General features: G+C 37.7%; 1 long non-coding RNA gene across 2 annotated transcripts in view; it reads left to right on the forward strand.

Moving 5' to 3' along the window:
- LOC112850311 (uncharacterized) overlaps positions 1–20,790 on the forward strand; it is a 60,377-nt gene extending 39,587 nt beyond the window's left edge. The window contains exon 9 of one of the 2 annotated variants that reach the window (XR_015240084.1): positions 20,407–20,790. This is a non-coding gene — a long non-coding RNA (uncharacterized LOC112850311). The remainder of the gene's footprint in view (positions 1–20,406) is intronic. The other variant, XR_015240085.1, reaches the window with a different exon arrangement.
- Positions 20,791–23,148: the final 2,358 nt, after the last annotated feature.

The raw sequence follows: 23,148 nt of genomic DNA on the forward strand, positions 1-23,148 counted from the left end.
AATATCTCAGCAATGCCAATAGTGGACTTGCTGGATTCTGAGGGGTAAGTTCAAGTGGTTAGGTAATAGGGACCACAGCAGTCAATGGTGCATGCTTTTATTTACTTTATATATATGTATATGTATATATATATATAGTAAATTTATATACATATATGTGTGTGTGTGTGTGTGTGTAGAGAGAGAGAGAGAGGGGGCTGGAATATGAATGTGCATGAGTGGAGGAGAGGGGAAGAAGGAGAGACAGAGAATCTCAAGCAGGCTCCATGCTCCACATGGAGTCCAATGCAGAACTCAATCCCATGGCCCTGGGATCATGGCCTTAGCTGAAAATCAAGAGTTGGACACTCAACCAGCTGAGCCAGCCAAGTGTCCCAACAGTGCATGATTTTAGATGGATCAGCTTTCTTGCCATCATCCAGAATATCCTGGCAGTCAATCTGTAGAGGAATGACTAATAATGGACAAACCAGGATAGAATCAGGCTTGGGAGAATCAGCACAACATCAATTTATGGCTAAACTAATAGCTATAAAATTGGCAATTGAACAGTCTGTTAAGGGAAGTCAGAACGAGGTATGTAATTTTTGGATCCAAGGATGGTAGGTAAATCAATAGCTAGCTCTCTGGTCAGGTCATGGCAGGACCTGGGAAATAGGATGTAAGAGCATATGGGGTAATGGCATTTGGCAGAAAATAGCACTGGATGACATCTCTATATTGGTTACACACATCTCTGCACATCAGAAGGACAACTATGAAGTTACCAAATTTAATAACCAAGTAAACAAACTCACTAGGAAAACTAAAGAGGTAAAGATTCCTAAATTTATGAAAAAAAACAATGATTCATGTATAAGGATGAAATCAATTCAAAACATAATCATACATAAAGACAATGGAACATAAAATGTGGACACACAGATATGCCAATGGATAGGATCATTGTATGGGCACATCACCAAACAGGTCATAGTGGCAAACATGGCACTAGAACATCGTTGGAGAAAAGAAACATGTATATATCCACAAAATACCTTTAATTTAAAATTATGGGATGTAATTGCCACAATTTTGAAGCTTAGAGGATTCATTCATTGATTCTTCATTAATGAATCATCCAGATACATTCAAAGACAACAAACCCTTCCAAATTGTACAAAGTGATTACATGGAATGCTAGCCTATATTGGAGAATAAATTATGTGTATCAACAATTTTATACACATCAATTACTCTATCCTTGTGGAAGAAATAATAAAAAATCCACCATCTGAGCCTTAGAAATCTGGATTCCCTGCTCTGGTAATTCAACCATCATAAAATCAGATTAGGGCACCTACTTCACATAAAAGCTAATCAAGAATGGGCTAAGGAACAAGGCATAATATGAAACTTCCTCTTATTCTACAACCCAACTGTCTCTGGATCAATTGAAAGGTATCATGGCTTAAGCAAAAGCTTAGGTTGCTTACTAACAATCTAGATATAGAAAGGATGAAAAAATTCCTATTAGTATCGCAGGCAGCTACAGAGATAGGAATTAGCATTAATACCACCCCAGAATCTAAAATAGGAAAAGTATTAACTAAAAAACAAGAATATGGGGAAAATCATAGCACCTGCCATAATAAAACCCTACTTGGTGACCAAAGGAAAAGGTATATTACAACAAATTAAAGACCATAATATGATGCATCTGTAAAAATTTCAGGCATATAGAACATCTTTTATCAACATTGAATGCCTAATATTAGCTAGTATAATGTAGGATGATAATACTTGGGACAATGTCAATAATTGTCATAACAACTAGTGTTTCCCTTGAGTGGCAAGAACAAGAAAGAATTACAAATTTATGGGACACTGTATTTTGCAGGCATGACTCTGCTTTGCATCTTCAACTCTATTATTAAGTAGGTCAGTGCAGCATGCTGCTTATTGGCCATACTCTTCTATTGCTTACTTTGGAAAGCATACTCAGTAAAGCTACAGATATTCCTCTGTAAAATCAGTTGTGCCAGTGTTCCAAAATGGACTACCTTCTGCTCCAAATTTAATTTGAGTCTGTGACATCCTCTTCTTCCTCCATGGGTTGCCATTTTGGTCACCTTATAGCAACTGATGACTTAACTGCATTACAGGCATCACCAAGCTCAACCTCTCCACTTCTCCCTTCACTGTCAGCACCATCTACTCAGAAAACTTTAGTCAATGGAGAAACCAAATGGTTAGAGAAGCTGTTGAAGCAGTTGAAACTTGCCCTTCAATCTCCACATGAATTCCCAAGGATCTGAATGACACTAGGACGGAGTGTTGTGTATTAGTTTCAAAAGCACTAGTATATGAGAAAGACAAAGTTGTTTTTAGAAGTTGTCTTGATATCACAATAAAGTAAGCCCTATCAGGATGTATTCATCTCATCTGTTTTTACTCACAAGAATTAGCACTTCTGAGGGTCCCTGCTGGGAGCTTATCCATAAAAAACATATGAAGAAGTACCATGGCAAGGGGAAATTTAGACTAAATACTGTTTGTGGGGAGTATCCAAGAGTGTTTCATCTGAGCAGGGCTGTAGTTTCTAATGTAAATAACCAGTCCCAACACTCTGCATCTACCTTGATAGCACCCTGTATCCCACCCCAGCATTCTCCTATAGACCAACTCCACCCAAGCCCCTCACTTTGGCAGGCATCCCTCCAAAGCAGCTCCTGCCAAGCCACACTTGGAAGGTATATCTGGCTGGGACCAGTGCCAGTCTAAAGTAATTTCTTCCCTGAGGCAGAAACTAGCATACTTTAGTTCCAACAGCTGGGCCTCTTTGTTGGCTGTGAAGGGATGAAACCCTGCCCATTAGTACACCTGTAGGTATTGTAGAGGCTAATTACAGACAGCTAGGCTGAGTGCCAGGGCCACCAGACAGATCCTGCAGTGGATTCAGTCAGGCCTCTTATCAGCACAGGGAACAAACCTTGCCTATTGTGCTCCCAGCATGTGATTTTGGTCATTGCAACCATCTGGCCTGAAGACCAACCCCATCCACTAGCAGACCCACAGGAATCACACAGCACAGCCACAACAAGATGATGCATGCCATTCACACAGGAGACACTCCTAGGATGCCTGATTCTTATGACCAAGGGGGATTGCACTACTGGGCACCACAAGAGTTCTACACAAGGTCACTCTAAGACCAAGAGATGTACCTAATCTACCTAATATATAGAAACAGAGTTAGAAAAAATTAGAGAACAGGTTATTTTCCAAATGAATTAATAAGACAGAAATCACAGAAAAAGATTGAAAGGAAATGGAGATAAGTAATATGTCTGATAAAGAGATCAGAGTCATGGTCATAAAGATACTGGACTTGAGAAAAGAGTGGATGAACTCTGAGAACTTCAACTAAGAGATAAAAAATATTTTAAAAAGGATCATTTAGAGCTCAAGAATAAATGAAATAAAATTTAACTAGAGGGAATCTACCACAAATTAGAAGACTCAGAAGAGGAAGAAGGGCCAACATTGTGGAGAAGTAGGGGGATCCAAGGTTCCATTCTCTCAAACAAAGCAGTGTTGAAGCCAAAGGACTTTGAACCCCAAGAGTCCAGGAGGCAAAGAGTTGCTTCCAGGGACCCACCAGGACAATCTGACAGGCCATAGGTGCATGATTGCAAACTGGGAGAGAGAAAACAAAAAGAGGGGAGGGATCCCCTTCTGTGGAGAGACAAAGGGAAGAGAAAGAGAGGCTGGGGAAGCATAGGACTGTATTTGGATGAGAGAAAAACCTCGGACAGGGACAGAGAAAGATCCAGCCTCTGAGAGACTTTCTTCTGACTGAGCGACTTTCTCCTGACTTTCTCCTGCCAGCATCACGCACCTGGGGAGGAGGGGGACCAGCCCTGGGCTCAGCGGCTAGGTCAGGGGTGCAGTCTGCAGTAGGAGAAAGCAATCCCCTCCCTGGAGTGCTGTGGGAAGAAGGTATAACCGTTCAAAGGACAAAGCCTGCCGGCATCCGCCAGCCAGAGACCACATATCTAGCAGCACAGACTGGTGCTTCCCCAGTACTGGGGGCCCATGGAGCAAGAGTTTGAATCCCAGCCAAGCACTAGGGCATAGGAGTTTTAGCAAAACAACCACCTCATTTGTGCCCTCAGCACAGTGAGGACAGCTCAAACAGAGTGGTTTGGTACACCTGGTCTGTGGAGGAGACACTGGGTTGTCGCCATTTTTCTCCCCACCACCACCAAGGAGGGACCCTCAGGGATGAGACAGCAGGGCCCACAGTAGAGGCAGGATCCACCTACATCAAACCACAGTACTCTGCACCTGGTAACTTCCTATCTACTGGAGCAGGATTGACCCTGAGGAACCAGATGGCCCCTCCTCCAGACCTGCACTCCTGCATTGCCTGGTTTAGTTCTTGGACAGTTCTTATTATATAGACGTGTTCTTCCTTCCTTTTCTCCTTCTCATCTCTTTCCTCCTTTAGTCTGGTTAGTCTGGTTGTTGGTTTGTTTAAGCATACATATTTAATCCATTCTCGATACATGTTCTACAACTCCTTCTTTGTTTTCCTTTCTCTCTCTCTGGATTAAGCCATATGGTTTCTCTGGTCAATTTTTATTTTTTCTTTTTCCCCGCCCCTGTCATTTCTCTCTTTGTATAGGATAAGGCCTCTTCCACCAGCACTGCCTCCACCCTGTTGTTTACTTGTGGCTGGTGTTTCTGGTGTGTGTGTGTGTGTGTGTGTGTGTGTGTGTGTGTTTTCTGTTTGTTTTTTTGTTTTCCTTTCCAGGGCTACTTCAGTGAACAAATCAAAGCACATCTGGTGGAGGGTCCAAAACATCACTATGAGTGGGGAGATAAAGTAACCAAAGTCACAACAACAGAGAGCAAGTAACACTCTCCAAAAAATACCTCCTGAAGGGCCAGGCCCTGGACAGTGTATGACCCCTCTTTAATATAGTAATGCTTACAGGTACAGGGCACATAACAAGCTTTTAAAACATATGAGGGACAGAAAACTAGCCAAGATGATGAAAAGGAAGAATTCTCCTCAAAAAAGATTCCAGGAAAAAATTACAGCTAAAGAATTGCTCAAAACAGATATAAAAAATATAACTTAACAAGAATTTAGAATAATAGTCATAAGATTAATTGCTGGGCTTGAAAAAAAAAAAAGCATAGAAGACAGCAGAGAATCTATTGCTGCAAAGATCAAGGAACTAAAAAATATTAACGATGAATTTAAAAATGCTGTAAATGAGGTGTAAAATAAACCAAGTGGTCACAGCGTGGATTGAAGAGGCAGTAGGGACAATAGGTGAAATAGAAGATAAAATTATAGAAAAAGATGAAGTTGAGAAAAAGAGAAAAAAATTCTGGATCATGAGGGGAGAATTAGAGAACTAAGTGAATGAAATGGAACAATATCTGTATCATAGGAGTTCCAGAAGAAGAAGAGAGAGAAACGGGCTGAAGGTGTACGTAAACAAATGATACTTGAACAAATGTACTTGAACTTTCCCAGTCTGGGAAAGGAAACAGACATTGAAATCCAGGAGGCACAGAGAACTCCCTTCAAACATAACTTGAATCAATCTTCTGCACTACATATCATAGTGAAATTGGCAAGAGAGAATTCTGAATGCAGCTAGGGATGAATGGGCCTTAACCTACAAAGGCAGGCACATAAGGGTAGTGGCAGACCTATCTACTGAAACTTGGCAGGCCAGAAAGGAGTGGCAGGAAATTTTCAATGTGATGAGCAGGAAAAATATGCAGCCAAGAATCCTTTATCCAGCAAGCCTGTCATTCAGAATAGGAGAGAGAAAAGTTTTCCTGAACAAAAACTGAAGGAATTCATCACCCCTAAACCAGCCCTACAAGAGATCCTAAGGGGGACTCTGTGAGTGAAATGTTGCAAGGACCACAAAGTACCAGAGACATCACTACAAGCATGAAACCTACACATAACACAATGACTCTAAACCCATATCTTTCAATAATAATGCTGAATGTAAATGGACTAAATGTTCCAGTCAAAGACATAGGGTATCAGAATGGATTAAAAAACAAAACAAAACAAAACAAGTCTCATCTATTTGCTGTCTACATCTATTTGCTATCTACCCATTTTAGACCTGAGGACACCTTCAGATTGAAAGTAAGGGGACAGAGAACCATCTATTATGCTACTGGAACTCAAAAGAAAGCTGGAGTAGCCATACTTATATTAGACAAACTAGATTTTAAACTAAAGGCTATAATAAGAGATGAAGAAGGGCATTATATCATAATTACGGAATCTATCCATCAAGAAGAGCTAGCAATTATAAACATCTATGCACCAAATTCGGAAGCACCCAAATATATAAAACAATCACAAACATAAGCAATCTTATTGGTAAGAATGTGGTAATTGCAGGTGACTTTAATACTTCACTTATAGCAATGGACAGATCATCTAGACCAATCTAGATCATCTAGAAAACCAATAAAGAAATAATGGTCCTGAGTGATACCCTGGGCCAGGTGGACTTGACAGATACATTTAGAACTTTTCATCCTAAAGCAGCAGAATATACATTCTTCTCAAGTGCACATGTAACATTCTCCAAGATACATCACATACTGGGTAACAAAACAGCCCTCAATCAATATAAAAGAATTGAGACAATACTATGCACACTTTCAGATCACAATGCTATGAAACTTGAAATAACCACATGAAAAAGTTTGGAAAATCTCCAAATGCATGGAGGTTAAAAAACATCCTACTAAAGAACGAATGGGTCAACCAGGCAATTAAAGAAGAAATTTAAAGATAAATGGAAAAAAATGAAAATGAAAACACAACAATCCAAACCCTTTAGGATGCAGCAAAGGCAGTCCTAAGAGAAAAATACATTGCAATCCAGGCCTGTCTCAAGAAACAAGAAAAAAAATCCCAAATTCAAAATCTAACAGTAAACCTAAAGGAACTAGAAGCAGAACAGCAAAGACACCCCGAACCCAGCAGAAGAAGAGAAATAATAAAGATCAGAGCAGAAACAAACAATATAGAATCAAAAAAAAAAAAAAAAAACCCAGATCAATGAAACTAAGAGTTGTTTCTTCTTAAAATAAACAAAATTGATAAACTTCTAGCCAGACTTCTCAAAAGACAACCAATCCCTCAGAAGTACAAGAAATTATCAGATTACTATGAAAAATTATATGCCAACAAACTGGACAACCTGGAAGAAATGGACAAATTCCTAAACACCCATACACCACCAAAACTCAAACAGGAAGAAAGAGAAAATTTGAATAGACCCATAACTAGTGAAGACATTGAATCAGTTATCAAAAATCTCCCAACAAGTAAGAGTCCTGGACCAGACGACTTCCTGAGGAATTTTACCAGACATTTAAAACAGAGTTAATACCTATCCTTCTCAAGCTGTTACAAAAAAATAGAAATGGAAGGAAAACTTCTGGGCTCATTCTATGAAGGCAGCATTACCTTGATTCCCAAACCAGACAGAGACCCCACAAATAAGGAGAACTACAGGCCAATATCCCTGATGAACATGGATGCAAAAATTCTCAACAATATACAAGCAAATTGAATTCAACAGTATATAAAAAGGATTATTCACATGATCAAGTGGGATTCATTCCTGGGCTGCAGGGCTGGTTAAATATTTGCAAATCAATGTGATACATCACATTAATAAAAGAAAGGATCAGAACCATATGATCCTGTCAATCGATGCAGAAAAAGCATTTGGCAAAATGCAACATCCTTTCTTAATAAAAACCCTTAAGAAAGTCAGGATAGAAGGAATATACTTAAATATCATAAAAGCCATATATGAAAAGCCCACAGCTAATATCATCCTTAATGGGGAAATACTGAGAGCTTTCCCCCTGAGATCAGGAACACGACAGGGATGTCCACTCTCACCGCTGTTGTTTAACATAGTGTTAGAAGTCCTAGCATCAGCAATCAGACAACAAAATGAAATAAAAGGCATCAAAATTGGCAAAAAAGAAGTCAAACTTTTACTTTTTACAGACAATAGGATACTCTACATGTAAAATCTGAAAGACTACACCAAAAGACTGCTAGAACTGATACATGAATTCAGCAAAGTCTCAGAGTATAAAATCAATATACAGAAGTCAGTTGCATTTCTAGACACCAATAATGAAGCAACAGAAAGAGAAATAAACTTATCCCACTTACAATTGCACCAAGAACCATAAAATACCTAGGAATAAATCTAACCAAAGGTGTAAAAGATCTGTATGCTGAAAACTATAGAAAGCTTATGAAGGAAATTGAAGACACAAAGAAATGGAAAGACATTCCATGCTCATGGATTGGAAGAATAACTATTACTGAAATGTCAATACTATCCAAAGTAATCTACACATTCAAAGCAATTCCAATCAAAATTGCACCAGCATTCTTCTTAAAGCTAGAACAAACAATCATAAAATTTGTGTGGAACCACAAAAGACCCTGAATAGCCAAAGTAATATTGAAGAAGAAAACCAAAGTGGGAGGCATTACAATACCAGACTTTAGTCTCTACTACAAAGCTGTAATCATCAAGACAGTATGGCACAAAACAGACACATAGACCAATGAAATAGAATAGAGAACACAGAATTGACCCACGAATGTATGGCCAACTAATCTTTGACAAAGCAGGAAAGAATAGCCAATGGAATAAAGTCAGTCTCTTCAGCTAATGGTGCTGGGAAAACTGGACAGCGACATGTAGAAGATTCAACCTGGACCACTTTCTTACATCATACACAAAAATAAACTCAAAATGGATTAAAGACCTGAATGTGAGACAGGAAACCATCAAAACTCTAGAGGGAAAAGCAGACAACAACCTCTTTGACCTCAGTTGCAGCAATTTCTTGCTTGGACACATCTCCAAAGGCAAGGGAATTAAAAGAAAAAATGAACTATTGGGACCTCATCAAGATAAAAAAGTTTCTGCTCTGCAAAAGGCTAGTATCCAAGATCTATAAAGAACTCACCAAACTCCACACCCAAAAAACAAATTATCTGGTGAAGTAATGGGAAGAAGACATGAATAGACACGTTTCCAAAGAAGACATCCAGATGGCCCTTGGAAAGATGGGCATGAAAAGATGCTCAACATTACTCATTATCAGGGAAATACAAATCAAAGCCACACTGAGATATCACCTCACACTGGTCAGAGTGGCTAACATTAACAACTCAGGAAACTATAGATGCTGGCTAGGATGTGGAGAAACGGGAACTCTCTTACACTGCTGGTAGGAATGCAAACTGGCACAGCCACTCTGGAAAACAATGTGGAGGTTCCTCAAAAAATTAAAAAGAGAAGTACCCTGTGACCCAGCAATAGCACTGCTAGGAATTTACCCAAGGGATACAGGAGTGCTGATGCGTAAGGGCATATGTACCCCAAAGTTTATAGCAGCGCTTTCAACAATAGCCAAATTGTGGAAAGAGCCTAAATGTCCATCAACTGAATAACGGATAAAGAAGATGTGGTTTATATACACAGTGGAATACTACTTGACAATGAAAAATAATGAAATCATGCCATTTGCAGCAATGTGGATGGAACTGGAAGGTATTATGCTGAGTGAAATAAATCATTCAGAGAAGAACAGATATCATATGTTTTCACTCATGTGGATATTGAGAAACTTAACAGAAGTCCATGGGGGAAGAAAAGGGGAAAAACTAGTTACAAACAGAGAGTGAGAGAGGCAAACCACAAGAGACTCTTAATATAGAGAACAAACTGAGGGTGGATGGGCATGGGAGAGGGGAAAATGGGTGATTGGTATTGAGGGGGGGCGCTTATTGGTATGAGCACTGGGTGTTATGTAAGGCAATTTGACAATAAATTATATTTGAAAAATTTAAAAAAAAGTCTAAAAAATATGAAGAATGGATCATTAATCTGGAAGACCAGGTAACGGAAACAATCAAGCTGAACAATAAAGAAAAATTATAATATATGAAACTAGATTGAAGGACCTCTGTGACATCATCAAGCATAATACTCATAGGGATCCCAGAAAGAGAAAAGTGGGCACAAAACTTATTTGAAGAAATAATAACTGAAAATTTTCCTAATCTGGGGAAGGAAACAGACATTCAGATCCAGGAAGCAGAGAGATCCCCAAACAATAAACCTAAGGAGGTCTGCAGCAAGACACATAAAATGGCAAAGATTAATGATAGAGAATCTTAAAAGCAGCAAGAGAAAAAACTAACAGTAACATATAAGTGAAACCCCATAAAGCTATTTTTCAGCAGAAAATTCGTAGGACAGAAAGTGCTGAAAGAAAAAAAAAAAAGACTTACAACCAAGAATACTCTATCCAGCAATGTTATCATTCAGAATTGAGGGAGAGATAAGGCATTTCTCATACAAACAAAAGTTAAAGGAGTTCATCACCACTAAATCAGCCTTACAAGAAATGTTAAAGGGAATTCTTTAAGTGGAAAGAAAATGCTATAATTAGAAGAATGAGAATTATGAAAGGAAAAAAATTTCACTGGTAAAAACAAATATATAGTAAAGGTGGTAGATTAATAACTTATAATGCCAAAATGGAGATTAAAATACAAAAGTAGTAAAATAAATTATATGTACTGAAATTAAACAAGGGATACACAAAATGCAAGGATGTAAAGTATGACCTTATTTGTATGAAATGTTGAGGGGGTAATAAAAATGTAGTGCTTTTAGTTCATGTTTGAACTTAAGCAACATCAACTTAGTATAGACTATACATGCAGTATTATATATAAACCCCATGGTAACCACAAATCAAAGCCTATGATACACAAAAAAATAAAAGGAAAGGAATCAAAGTTAACACTAAAGCATAAAACCACACACACACACACACACACACATAAAACCAGAAAAGAATGAACAGTTGGCACAAAACCAGACACTCAGATCAATGGAACAGAATAGAGAACTCAGAAATGGGCCCACAAATGTGTGGCCACCTAATTTTTGACAAAGCAGTAAACAATATCCAATGGAATAAAGACAGTCTTTTTAGCAAGTGGTGCTGGAAAAATTGGGCAGCGACATGCAGAAAAATGAACCTGGACCACTTTCTTACACCATACACCAAAAAAAACTCAAAATGGATGAAAGACCTCAATGTAAGATAGGAAGCCATCAAAATCCTTGAGGAGAAAGCAGGCAAAAACCTCTTTGACCTTGGCCACAGCAGCTTCTTACTCAACACGTCTCCAGAGGCAAGGGAAACAAAAGCAAAAATGAACTATTGGGACCTCATCAGAATAAAAAAGCTTCTGCACAGTGAAGGAAACAATTACCAAAACTAAAAGGCAACCGATGGAATGGGAGAAGATATTTGCAAACAGCATTATCAGATAAAGGGTTAGTGTCCAAAATCTACAAAGAACTTCTCAAACTCAACACCCAAAAAACAAATAATCCAGTGAAGAACTAATCATGGGCAAAAGACATGAATAGACACTTCTCCAAAGAAGACATCCAGATGGCCAACCAACACACAAAAAGATGTTCAACATCACTCATCATCAGGGAAATACAAGTCAAAACCACAATGAGATATCACCTCACACCTGTCAGAATGGCTAACGTTAACAACTCAGGCAACATCAGATGTTGGTGAGGATGCAGAGAAAGAGGATGTCTTTTGCATTGCTAGTGGGAATGCAAACTGGGCAGCTACTCAAGAAAACAGTATGGATGTTCCTCAAAAAACTAAAAATAGAACTACCCTATGACCCAGCAATTGCACTACTAGGTATTTATCCTAGGGATACAGGTATGCTGTTTTGAAGGGACACATGCACCCCAATGTTTATAGTAGTATTATCAACAATAGCCAAAGTATGGAAAGAGCCCAAATGTCCATCAATGGATGAATTGATAAAGAAGATGTAGTATATATACAATGGAGTATTACTTGGTAATCAAAAAGAATGAAATCTTGCCATTTGCAACTATGTGGCTGGAACTAGAGGGTATTATGCTAAGAAAAATTGGAGAAAGACAAATATATGACTTCACTCATATGAGGACTTTAAGACACAGAACAGATGAACATAAGGGAAGAGAAGCAAAAATAATATAAAAACAGAGAGGGGTGCAAAACATTAGAGATTCTTAAATATGGAGGACAGAGGGTTACTGGAGGGGTTGGGGTGGGGGGATGGGCTAAATGTTATAAGGAATCTACTCCTGAAATCATTGTTGCACTATGTGCTAACTAATTTGGATGTAAATTAGAGAAAAAAAACAAGAAAAAAACAAGAAGGAACAGAAAAGAACTATAAAAACATTTCAGAAAACAATGATCAAAATGGAAATACATACATATCAATAATTACATTAAAAGTAAATGGAGGGGCACCTAGAAGGCTCAGTCGGTTAAGTATCCGACTTCATCTGAGGTCATGATCTCTCAGTTTGTGAGTTTGAGCCCCACATTGGGCTCTGTGCTGACGGCTTGGAGCCTGGAGCCTGGAGCCTGTTTAGGATTCTTTCTCTCTCTCTCTCTCTGCCCCTCTCCCGCTCATGCTCTCTCTTGCACACGTGCATGTTCTCTCTCACTCTTTCTCTCTCAAAAATAAATAAACATTAAAAAAAAGTAAATGGACAAAATGTTCCAATCAAAAGAAATATGGTAACTGAATGGAAAAAAAAACAAAACCCATTTCTATGCTGTCTACAAGGGACTCCCTTCAGACCTAAAAACAGATAGTCTGAAAGTGAAGGCATGGAAAATAATATTTCATGCAAATAGAAGAAAAAAAAACCTAGGGTACCAATATTTTAGTGGACAAAATATACATTAAAACAAAGACTGTAACTAAAGACAAGGAAGGGCATTCATTACATAATGATAAAATGATCAATAAAACATGGGAACATAAATATTGTAAATATATAGCTACTCAATATAGAAGCACCCAAATACTTAAATATTAAGAGACATAAAGGGAGAAATAGTAATATAACAATAGAGGACTTTAATATTCGATGTACAACAATGGATAGATCAGACATAAAATGCAACACAAAATCAAGAAAAACACATTAGATCAGAAAGACTTAACAGATGTCTTCAGAACATTCCATCCCAAAACAACAGATTACACATTTTTTTCAAGTGCACATAGTACATTCTCCAGGATATATGCTATATCAGGCCACAAAACAAACCTCAAAAAAATTTAAGAAGACTGAAATCCTATCAAGCATCTTTTCTGATCACAACAGTATGACTAGAAATCAATTACAAGGAAACAATTGCATAAAAAAACACATGTAGGTTAAACAACAGGATATTAGGAAAAGGAGGGGTCAATGTAGAAATCAAGAAATTTAAAAAATACACGGAAACTAATGAAAACAGAAACAAAATGATACAAACATTTTCAACACAGCAAAAGCAGGTCTAAGAGGAAAGTTAATAGCAATACAAGCTTACCTCAAGAAACAAAAAAAGTCTTAAACAATTGACCCATACACCTAAAGGAATCAGAAAAAGAAGAATAAAAAATCCCAAAGTCAGTGGAAAAATAATAAAGATTAGAGCAGAAACAAACAAGATACTAAAAAAAAAAACAAAAGTTTAATAAAAAGGAGAGCTGAATGAAAAAAAATTGATAAATCTTTAACAAGAATAAAGAAAAAAGAGAAAGAGAAATAACATCAGATAACACAGAGACAAAAAGGATTATAAGAGAATATGAAAAATTAAATCCCAACAAAATGGACAATGTGAAAGAAATAAATAGAAACACACAATCTTCCAAAATCAAATTAGGAAGAAATAGAAAATGTAACAAATTATATTGGGGCGCCTGGGTGGCTCAGTCGGTTAAGCGTCCGACTTCGGCTCAGGTCACGATCTCACGGTCTGTGAGTTCGAGCCCCGCGTCAGGCTCTGGGCTGATGGCTCAGAGCCTGGAGCCTCCTTCCGATTCTGTGTCTCCCTCTCTCTCTGCCCCTCCCCTGTTCATGCTCTGTCTCTCTCTGTCTCAAAAATAAATAAACGTTAAAAAAAAAATTAAAAAAAAAAGAAAATGTAACAAATTATAAGAAAGGAAATAGAATCAGTAGAAAAACAAAAACAAAACAACTCTCAGGAACCTAAGTTCAGGAAAGATAGCTTCACAGGTAAATTTTCCCAATATCTAAAGAAGAGTTAATACATACTTAAACTATTCAAAAAAACAGAAGAGGAAGCAAAGTTTCAAATTCATTCTACAAGGTGAGAATTGCCCTGATACCTAAATAAGACAAACACACTGTAGAAAAAGAAAACTTCAGGCCAATACTTCTAATGTCCACAGATACAAATATATTGCCAAATATTCATACCAAACCGAAATGAAAATCATATTAAAGAAATGATTCACCATGATCAAGGGTATATATTACCAAGACCCAAAGAAGATTCAATAGTCCAAATCAACCAATCTGATACAACATATTAACAAAAGGATAAAAACCATATGAGTGTCTCACAAGATGTACAAAATATTTGACAAAATTCAACATTTGTTCAAGATAAAAATTCTCCAAAAAGTAGGTATAGAGAAACATAATTCAACATAATAAAAGTAAAATAGGAAAGACACACAACTACCATAATACTAAATGAAGAGAAGTTGAAAGTTTTTTCTCTATAATCAGAAACAAATATGTCCACACTCACCACTTTAATTCAGTAGAGTACTGGAACTCTTAGCCATAGCAATCATATAATAAATAAAAAACATCCAGACTTATAAGAAAGAAGTAAAGCTGTCATATTTTCAGGGGACACAATAATATGTATATAATATATATTATATAAAATAGATAAATACACAACACTAAAGAGTCCACAAAAAACTATTAGAATGAACAAATGTGTAAGTAAAGTTGCAGGGTACAAAACTAATAAACCTAAATTGGTTGTGTTTCAAAATATACTAAGAACAAAGTAGAAGAAACAGAAATTGCACACACATAAAAATTACAACAGCACCAAAAAAGACAAAAATACCTAGAAATGAACTTAATCACAAACGTTTCTACCCTGAAAACTATAAAACACTGATGAAAGAAATTCAAAAAAGCATAACTAATGGAGAGATAGAACATGCTAATGGTGGAGAAGTACTAATAATTTTAAAATTCCACACTACAAAAAGCAACTGCATATTTAATGCAATCCCTATCAAAATTGCAATAGTACTTTTCAAAGAACTGGAATAAATAATTTACAAATGTGTATAGAAATTGCAAAACACTCTGGAGAGCTAAAGCAATCTTAAGAAAAAGCTGGAGGTAACACAATCACTGATTTCAAAATGTATGACAAATATATAGCCATCAAAAGAATATGGTACAGGAATAAAAACAGACATATAGAACAATGGAACAGAATAGGAAGCACAGAAATAAACCCCTGACTATATGATCAGTCTACAACAAAGGAGGCATACATAGACAATGGGAAAAAGACAGTCTCTTCAATAAATGGGGCAAGGAAGACAAGACAGCTATATGCACAAGAATTAAATGGAACCATTGTTTGTATCATAAACAAAAATAGGCAAAAATGGATTAAAAACCTAAATATGAGACCTGAAGTCACTAAACTCCTACAAGAGGGGCACCTGGATGGCTCAGTCAGTTAAGTATCCAACTTCAGCTCAGGTCATTATCTCATGGTTTGAGCCCCACGTCAGGTTCTGTGCAGACAGCTTGGGGCCTGGAGCCTGCTTTGGATTCTGTCACTCCTCTCTCTCTGTCCCTCCGCTGCTCACACTCTGTCTCTCTCTCAACAATAAACAAACATTGAAAAAAAAAAAAAACCCTAAAAGAAAACATAGTAGTCCCATGGACATTGGCCTTAGCAACATTTTTCTAGATATGTCTCTTCAAGCAGAAGAAACAAAAGAAAAAAACCTATTGAGAGTATGCTTAAAAAAAAAAAAAAACTTTTATACAGCAAATGAAACCATCAACAATACAAAAGACAACATACTAAAAGTCAAAACTGTTAGTAAATGATGTATCAGAGAAGCTTAATATTCAAAATCTGTAAAGAAATTATCCTACTCTGGATGGATAAAGATGTGGTATACACACACACACACACACACACACACACACACACACACACACACACAATGGAGTATTACTCAGCAATTAAAAAGATTGAAATCTTGCCATTTACAACTACATAGATGGAACTGGAGGGTATTAATGCTAAGTGAAATTAGAGAAAGACAAATATATGAATTCACTCATATGAGGAATTTAAGATACAAAATGATGAACATTTTGGGAAGGGAAGCAAAAATAATATAAAAACAGGGAGGGGGACAAAACATAAAAGACTCTTAAATATGGAGAACAAACAGAGGGATGCTGGAGGGGTTGTGGGAGGGGAGATGGTCTAAATGGGTAAGGGGCATTAAGGAATCTACTCCTGAAATCATTGTTGCACCATATGCTAACTTGGATGTAAATTAAACAAATTTTTTAAAATTTAAAAAAATAAAAGCATGATTAAAAAGAAATTATTCAACTCCACACAAAAAACGCTGCAATTAAAAAATGGAAGACTAGAATAGGCATTTTTCCAAAGAACTCATCCAACTGGCCACCAGCAGCATGCAAAGATGCTCAACATCATTAATCATCAAGGGAATGCAAAATGAAACAAAAAATCAGGTATAATCACACACCAGTCACATTAGCTAGAATTAAAAAAGTAAGTGCTGGGGGCGCCTGGGTGGCGCAGTCGGTTAAGCGTCCGACTTCAGCCAGGTCACGATCTCACGGTCCGTGAGTTCGAGCCCCGCGTCGGGCTCTGGGCTGATGGCTCAGAGCCTGGAGCCTGTTTCCGATTCTGTGTCTCCCTCTCTCTCTGCCCCTCGCCCGTTCATGCTCTGTCTCTCTCTGTCCCAAAAATAAATAAACGTTGAAAAAAAAAAAAAAATTTAAAAAAAAAAAAATAAATAAAAAAATAAAAAAAAAAAGTAAGTGCTGGCCAGGATGTGGAGAAAAAGGAAGCACTGTGCATATTTAATAGGAATATAAATTATGAAACACTGTGGAAAATGTATGGTGGTTCCCCAAAACAAATACAGAAGTATGTGATTTAGTAACTCCACTACTAGGTATTTACACAAAGAAAACGAAAACACACATTCAAAAAGGTTCAATAAACAGGTCTGTGTTTATTGCCGCATTGTTTACAATAGCCAACATATGGAAGCTACGTAAATGTCCATCCATAAATGATTGAATAAGGAAGGTGTTTCTGTGTGTGTGTGTGTATGTGATATACACACACGTGTGTGTGTGTGTATATGTATCTCACATGTGATACACACACACACACACACACACACACACACACACACACAGAAATGTAACTCAGCCATAAAAGAGTGAAAATGTCCCATTTGTGACAACATGGATAAAACTACAGGGTATTATGCTAAGTTAAATAAATCAAAGATGAATACCATGTGATTTTTCTTATATGTGGAATCTCCAAATCACAACAAATAGACAAGCAAACAAACAGAAGGAAATCCATAAACACAAAGAACAAACTGGTGGTGGACTGAGATGAGGAGAGTGAGAAGGGAACAATAGGTGAAAAAAATGTGAGGTAAAAACTTCCATTATGATATAAGAAGTCATGAAAACTAAAGTGTAGCATAGGTCATATAGTCACTAGCATTGAAATAGTATTCTATGAGGACAGATTAAAGATGCACTTGTGAGCATTGTAAAATGTCAAGAGCTATCACATCACTATGTTGTTTACGTGATTCTAATTTAACATTAATATTAACCAAAGGTTAATAAAATAACCATTAAATTAAAAAAGATTAATACCTAACTTTTATTTTTATTTTTATATTTTTTTGTTTTTATTATTTTTGAGAGAGAGAGAGGGAGACAGAGTGTGGGGGGCGGTGGGGCAGAAAGAGAGAGAGACACAAAATCCAAAGCAGGCTCTAGGCTCCAAGTGGTCAGCATAGAGCCTGACACGGGGCTTGAACTCATGAACCATGAGGTCATGACCTGAGCCGAAGTCAACTGACTGAACCGTGCCTCAAGATTAATAACTTTTAAATCAATACATAACATAGAAACCAAAGGACAACTTCCAAATTCACTCTTAGACCAAAATCTTGTCTACAAAGACAAAAACCCCCACAAAGTTACTGAAATTTCTGTAGTACAGAAATAGAAAACTTGAGACCAATATCTCAGGTGAACATAGATGGAAAAAGCCTCACCAAAACAAACTCAACATACATTAAAGGAACCATTAAAAAGAAGAAGTGGGCGGGGGCACCTGGGTCCCTCAGTTGGTTAAGCATCCGACTTTGGCTTAGGTCTTGATCTCATGGTTCCTGGGTTCGAGCCCTGGGTTTGGCTCTGTGCTCACAGCTCAGAGCCTGGAGCTTGTTTGGATTCTGTGTCTCCCTCTCTCTGCCCCTCCCCTGCTCACACTATCTCTCTCTCTCTCTCTCTCTCTCTCTCTCTCAAAAATAAAGAAACATTAAAAAAATTAGGGGAAAAAAAGAACAAGGGGGATTTATTAAAGAGATGCAAAGAGAGTACAATATTGCAAATCATTCAATGTGATACAAAACATAAAAGGGGAAGGATAAAATGCACAGGATCACTATAATCAGTGCAAAAAGAAGTTTAGTAAAATTTAACATTTGTTTATGATAAAAACTCTAAACAAAGTTTGGGAGTAAAACATACCTCACCACACTGAAGAAAACATGACAAAACCACATGTGATATTGCTCTCAATAGAAAAGAACTGAAATAATCAGAAATAGACAAAGATGTTCATACTCCTCAATGTTTTCTTAACAAATGTCTGGAAATTCTGGCAATGGCAATAAGACAAGAAAAAGAAAAGACATAGAAAGTGAAAGTGAGGGGCGCCTGGGTGGCTCAGTCGGTTAAGCGGCGGACTTCGGCTCAGGTCATGATCTCGCGGTCCGTGAGTTCGAGGCCCGCATCGGGCTCTGTGCGGGCTCTGTGCTGACAGCTCAGAGCCTTGAGCCTGTTTAGGATTCTGTGTCTCCCTCCCTCTGACCCTCCCCCACTCATGCTCTGTCTCTCTCTGTCTCAAAAATAAATAAACGTTAAAAAAAATTAAAAAAAAAAAGAAAGTGAAAGTGAAAAGAGTCACATTAAAAAGATGTGATATCATATATAGAAAATCTGAAGATTTCACCAAAGAACTCTTTAAACGGATACATGAATTCAGTAAAAATTAATATACACAAATTCATTGCATTTCCACAGAAGAATAAGGAGGTAGGAAAAAGAAAGGAAACAATCCATTTACATTAGAACCAAAAAGAAAAAGAAAAACCACCAAAAAGGGCAGAAACATAACCAAGAAAGTGAAAGACCTCGACTTTGAAAATCATAAAACACAGATGAAACAAATTAAAGATAGCACGAATCAGTGTAGAGAGACAGGACACCCACAGTGTAGAAAAATCAATTGTGTCAAAATTTCCACCCTACCCAAAACAATTGACAGATTGAATGTGATCCCTATCAAAAGGACAACTGTGTTTTCCATAGAACTAGAATAAATAATCCTAAAATGAGCATGAAATCACCAAAGACCCCAAAGAGCCCAAAGTAATGTTGAGGAGGAAGAACAGAACGGAAGTTCTCACAGTCCCTGATTTCATGATATGCTAAAAAGCTGTACGTAACCAAAAGAGTATGGTTCTGGCACAAATGAGAGGACACACGGATACATGGAACCACGTAAAGAGCCCAGAAATAAACCCACCATTATATGGTCCATTAGTCTAGGAAAAAATTGGCAAAAATAGACAAGGGGGAAAAGACCACATGTTCAATATGTAGTTCTGGGGCAACTGGATACCTGTGTGCAAAATAAGGACAGTTATACCATGTGCAAGAACAAACCCAAAGTGGAAGAGAAACCCAAAGGTGACCCGTGAAACCATCAAACTCACTCAAATAGCCATAGATAGTAATCTCTTGTATATTGGCTGAAGCAATAGTTTTCTAAATAGGTCTCACCAGGCAAGAGAACCCAAAGCAAACAAACTATGGAGAGCACACTGGCATGAAAAGCTTTTGCCCAGCAAAGGAAAACATCAGTGAAGTGAAAGGAACCCTGCTGAATGGCCCAAGTGGTTTGTAACTGATATATACCATAGGGGGTTAATATCTGAAATAACCACATACTTGTAAACCACACACACACACACACACACACACACACACACACCTCCACATACTTTTGTGAATAACTGGATATAGTATTTTTTCCTCAAAGAAGAGATTTGGCTAGCCAACTGACCTAGGAAGAGATGCTCGACATCAGATATCATTAAGAAGACCCACAAGGAAACCCCATGAGGTACTACCTCACACCAAGCACACTGGATTTGATCCACCAATGATATCCACCAAAGGGAACCCTTGTTATCTCCTGGTAGGTAAGTAAATTGGTGCCACTGCTATGAAAAACACTATGTTGACTGCACAAAGTAAAGAAGGATCCAGTGATTCCACTCCTGAGTATTTAGTCATAGGAATGGAAAACACTACTTCAAGAAGATACATGTACTCCTAAGTTTATTGCCACTTTATATTCTTTTGCAATATCCAAGACATGGAAGTATTTAAGGGTCCATCAATAGAGGAATAGATAGAGAGATTGGTGTGTGTGTGTGTGTGTGTGGTGTGTGTGTGTGTAAATATGCATATATATTTACAAAGGAATATATGTGTATACATGTGTGTATATATATAATATATATATATTATATTTATATACACAAAAGAATATTACTCTGCCATGAAAGAGATTGAGATTGATTGTCAACAGGCTATTCTGCTAAGTGAAGTAAGTCTGACAGTGGAATATTAATACCATGTGATTTCACTTACATGTTACTCTACATAAGAAAAAAAAATTTTACAGAGTCCTTGAAAGTAGGAGCAAAGCCAGCCTTATTGCCAGTCTTCAGCTTTTCTTAATTTTATTTCTTGCCTTTTAGCATTTACCTGAATAACCTACATACTTTGAACTTAGAGATCAGGTCAGAGTGGTCTCTATACAGATTTTTGGAAAGGGAAATTAAAATAGGTGAATGGGGCCAGATTTTGAGAAGGGGAATTTACACTGGATGTGAATATTAATTTTTGTTTTCAGTCTAATTTTTGTTTTTTCATCTTCTCAACAGAGTCCCAAAAGCTAGTTAGCTATTATACTAGTAAGTCAATAGAGAACTTTCTATAAAGTAATTTTTTTCTTGCAAATATAGCCAGTGTAAAGGATCCATCATCTGGCAATGATGAGTAGGATCTTACTAATCTCAATAGTGACTCAATCCAATAAGCACTTTTATGGGAACTTTCCAGGCTTAAACAATAGACACAAGAAGCATCCTTGGTGAGAGCATAGATGATGCCTCCCCCACGGTCCAAAATTTTACTCCCAAAATAGTCTAAGACAGCACAGGCCTTCACTGCACAGGCAGTAAACATGATGTAGAGAAAACAGCATGTCCAGTCTCCTGCAAAAAAATGTGAGACATCTCTAGTCACAGACCCACTAATCTGTGACATGGGGCAGGCACTACTGTAATGAGACTTTTCTAGCACTAATGGTGGTTACGAAGACAAGGGTCCCTTATGGGCTGGGACCTCTTATAACATAGAACTCCCGATTGCTGGCAAGGCCAGACAATGAGAGTACTGCTTGTAACTGTGTGTCTCAGAACCTCATTCTACTTGACAGGCCACCACAGTACCCTCTGGTAATTCCATCTTGTGGATGGTGGAGACCAGAGAGAATATTCTCACTGGTCACAAAGCCAAGCTCTGAGGACATAAAACAAAACAAAAGGAAAAACCTCATCCGGCTTTTACATAGACGACCCGCAGCAAAGTTTGTCTAAACAGATACAGATGTGATGGTAACTGTGACCTCACCAGTCTGTGAGGCCACCTCGAACAACAGGCTGACCGGGACTATGTCTGTGTGCTCTCCTATGGTAATTCATTTTGATGACAAATGACACAAAATACAATGATAAAGAAAAGCTGTGGTCATCTCTGGGTGGAAATCGATGTGCCAAGCCAAGAGAACTCTACCAAATGCACCAGAGCCATTAGAGCCAAGGCACTAGTTCCACAAATATTTTCTCCTGCTAACCTAGATTTAGGAAGAGAGAGAAAAAGGACTCACATCACTTTCACTTGCACAACACCTGGCAGGCAGAGATCCAGTTGGCTGATGTGGTGATGAGGATTCTTCCCTCGTGCCAGCTTTTGTCAGATGTCCCATAATCTCTCAGCCTCAGCAGTGTCCAGCCAGCTAAAGTTTATCCTGCTGGCTATGCCAACTGTTGAGGAGGAAGAACGATTCTCTCTACCTTCAAGGTTCTTCTAGGTGATCTAAGAATTAAATTGACAAGAGACAGATTAACAGGAGGAAACAGATTAACAGAGGCCCAATATTAAAATTGAGATGAAATAACCAAGGCAGGCAGCTTCTATGCTTTAAAATTTTTTTAACATTTATTTTTCAGAGAGACAGAACATGAGTGGGGAAGGGGAAGAGAGGGAGAGGCACACACGGAATCCAAAGCAGGCCCAGTCTCTGAGCTGTTAGCACAGAGTCCAACGCAGGGCATGCTTAGCTGACTGAGCCACCCAGGTACCCCTATGCTTATTTTAGACCTAGAAAGGACACATCTGTGAGGAACTGACAGTACAAAGAAGTTATGTTTGCGAGCTTTAATTAGTAAGGAATTCGAAACAGAATTTGGCCTGGGATAGTGAAATTAGTAAAAGTGACAAGGTTTATTTATGTAGCCTTCTTAGATTTGAATTCCAGATCTCTGGTGATTTTGAGGTCTTTTTACCACCTGGTTAAGGGGAGGTAAATTTTGCATGGGAGATTTATTTTTTGTTTTGTGGAGACAAAGAGAGTCAGGGTGTTATCCTTGCACTGACTGTTTGAGAAGAAACTTTAATTCAAAATAATCAATATGTAGGCCGTCTGGGT

Source organism: Puma concolor, chromosome C2 (assembly GCF_028749965.1).
Source record: "Puma concolor isolate L17-30 chromosome C2, mPumCon1.1.hap2, whole genome shotgun sequence".
Taxonomy (NCBI): domain Eukaryota; kingdom Metazoa; phylum Chordata; class Mammalia; order Carnivora; family Felidae; genus Puma; species Puma concolor.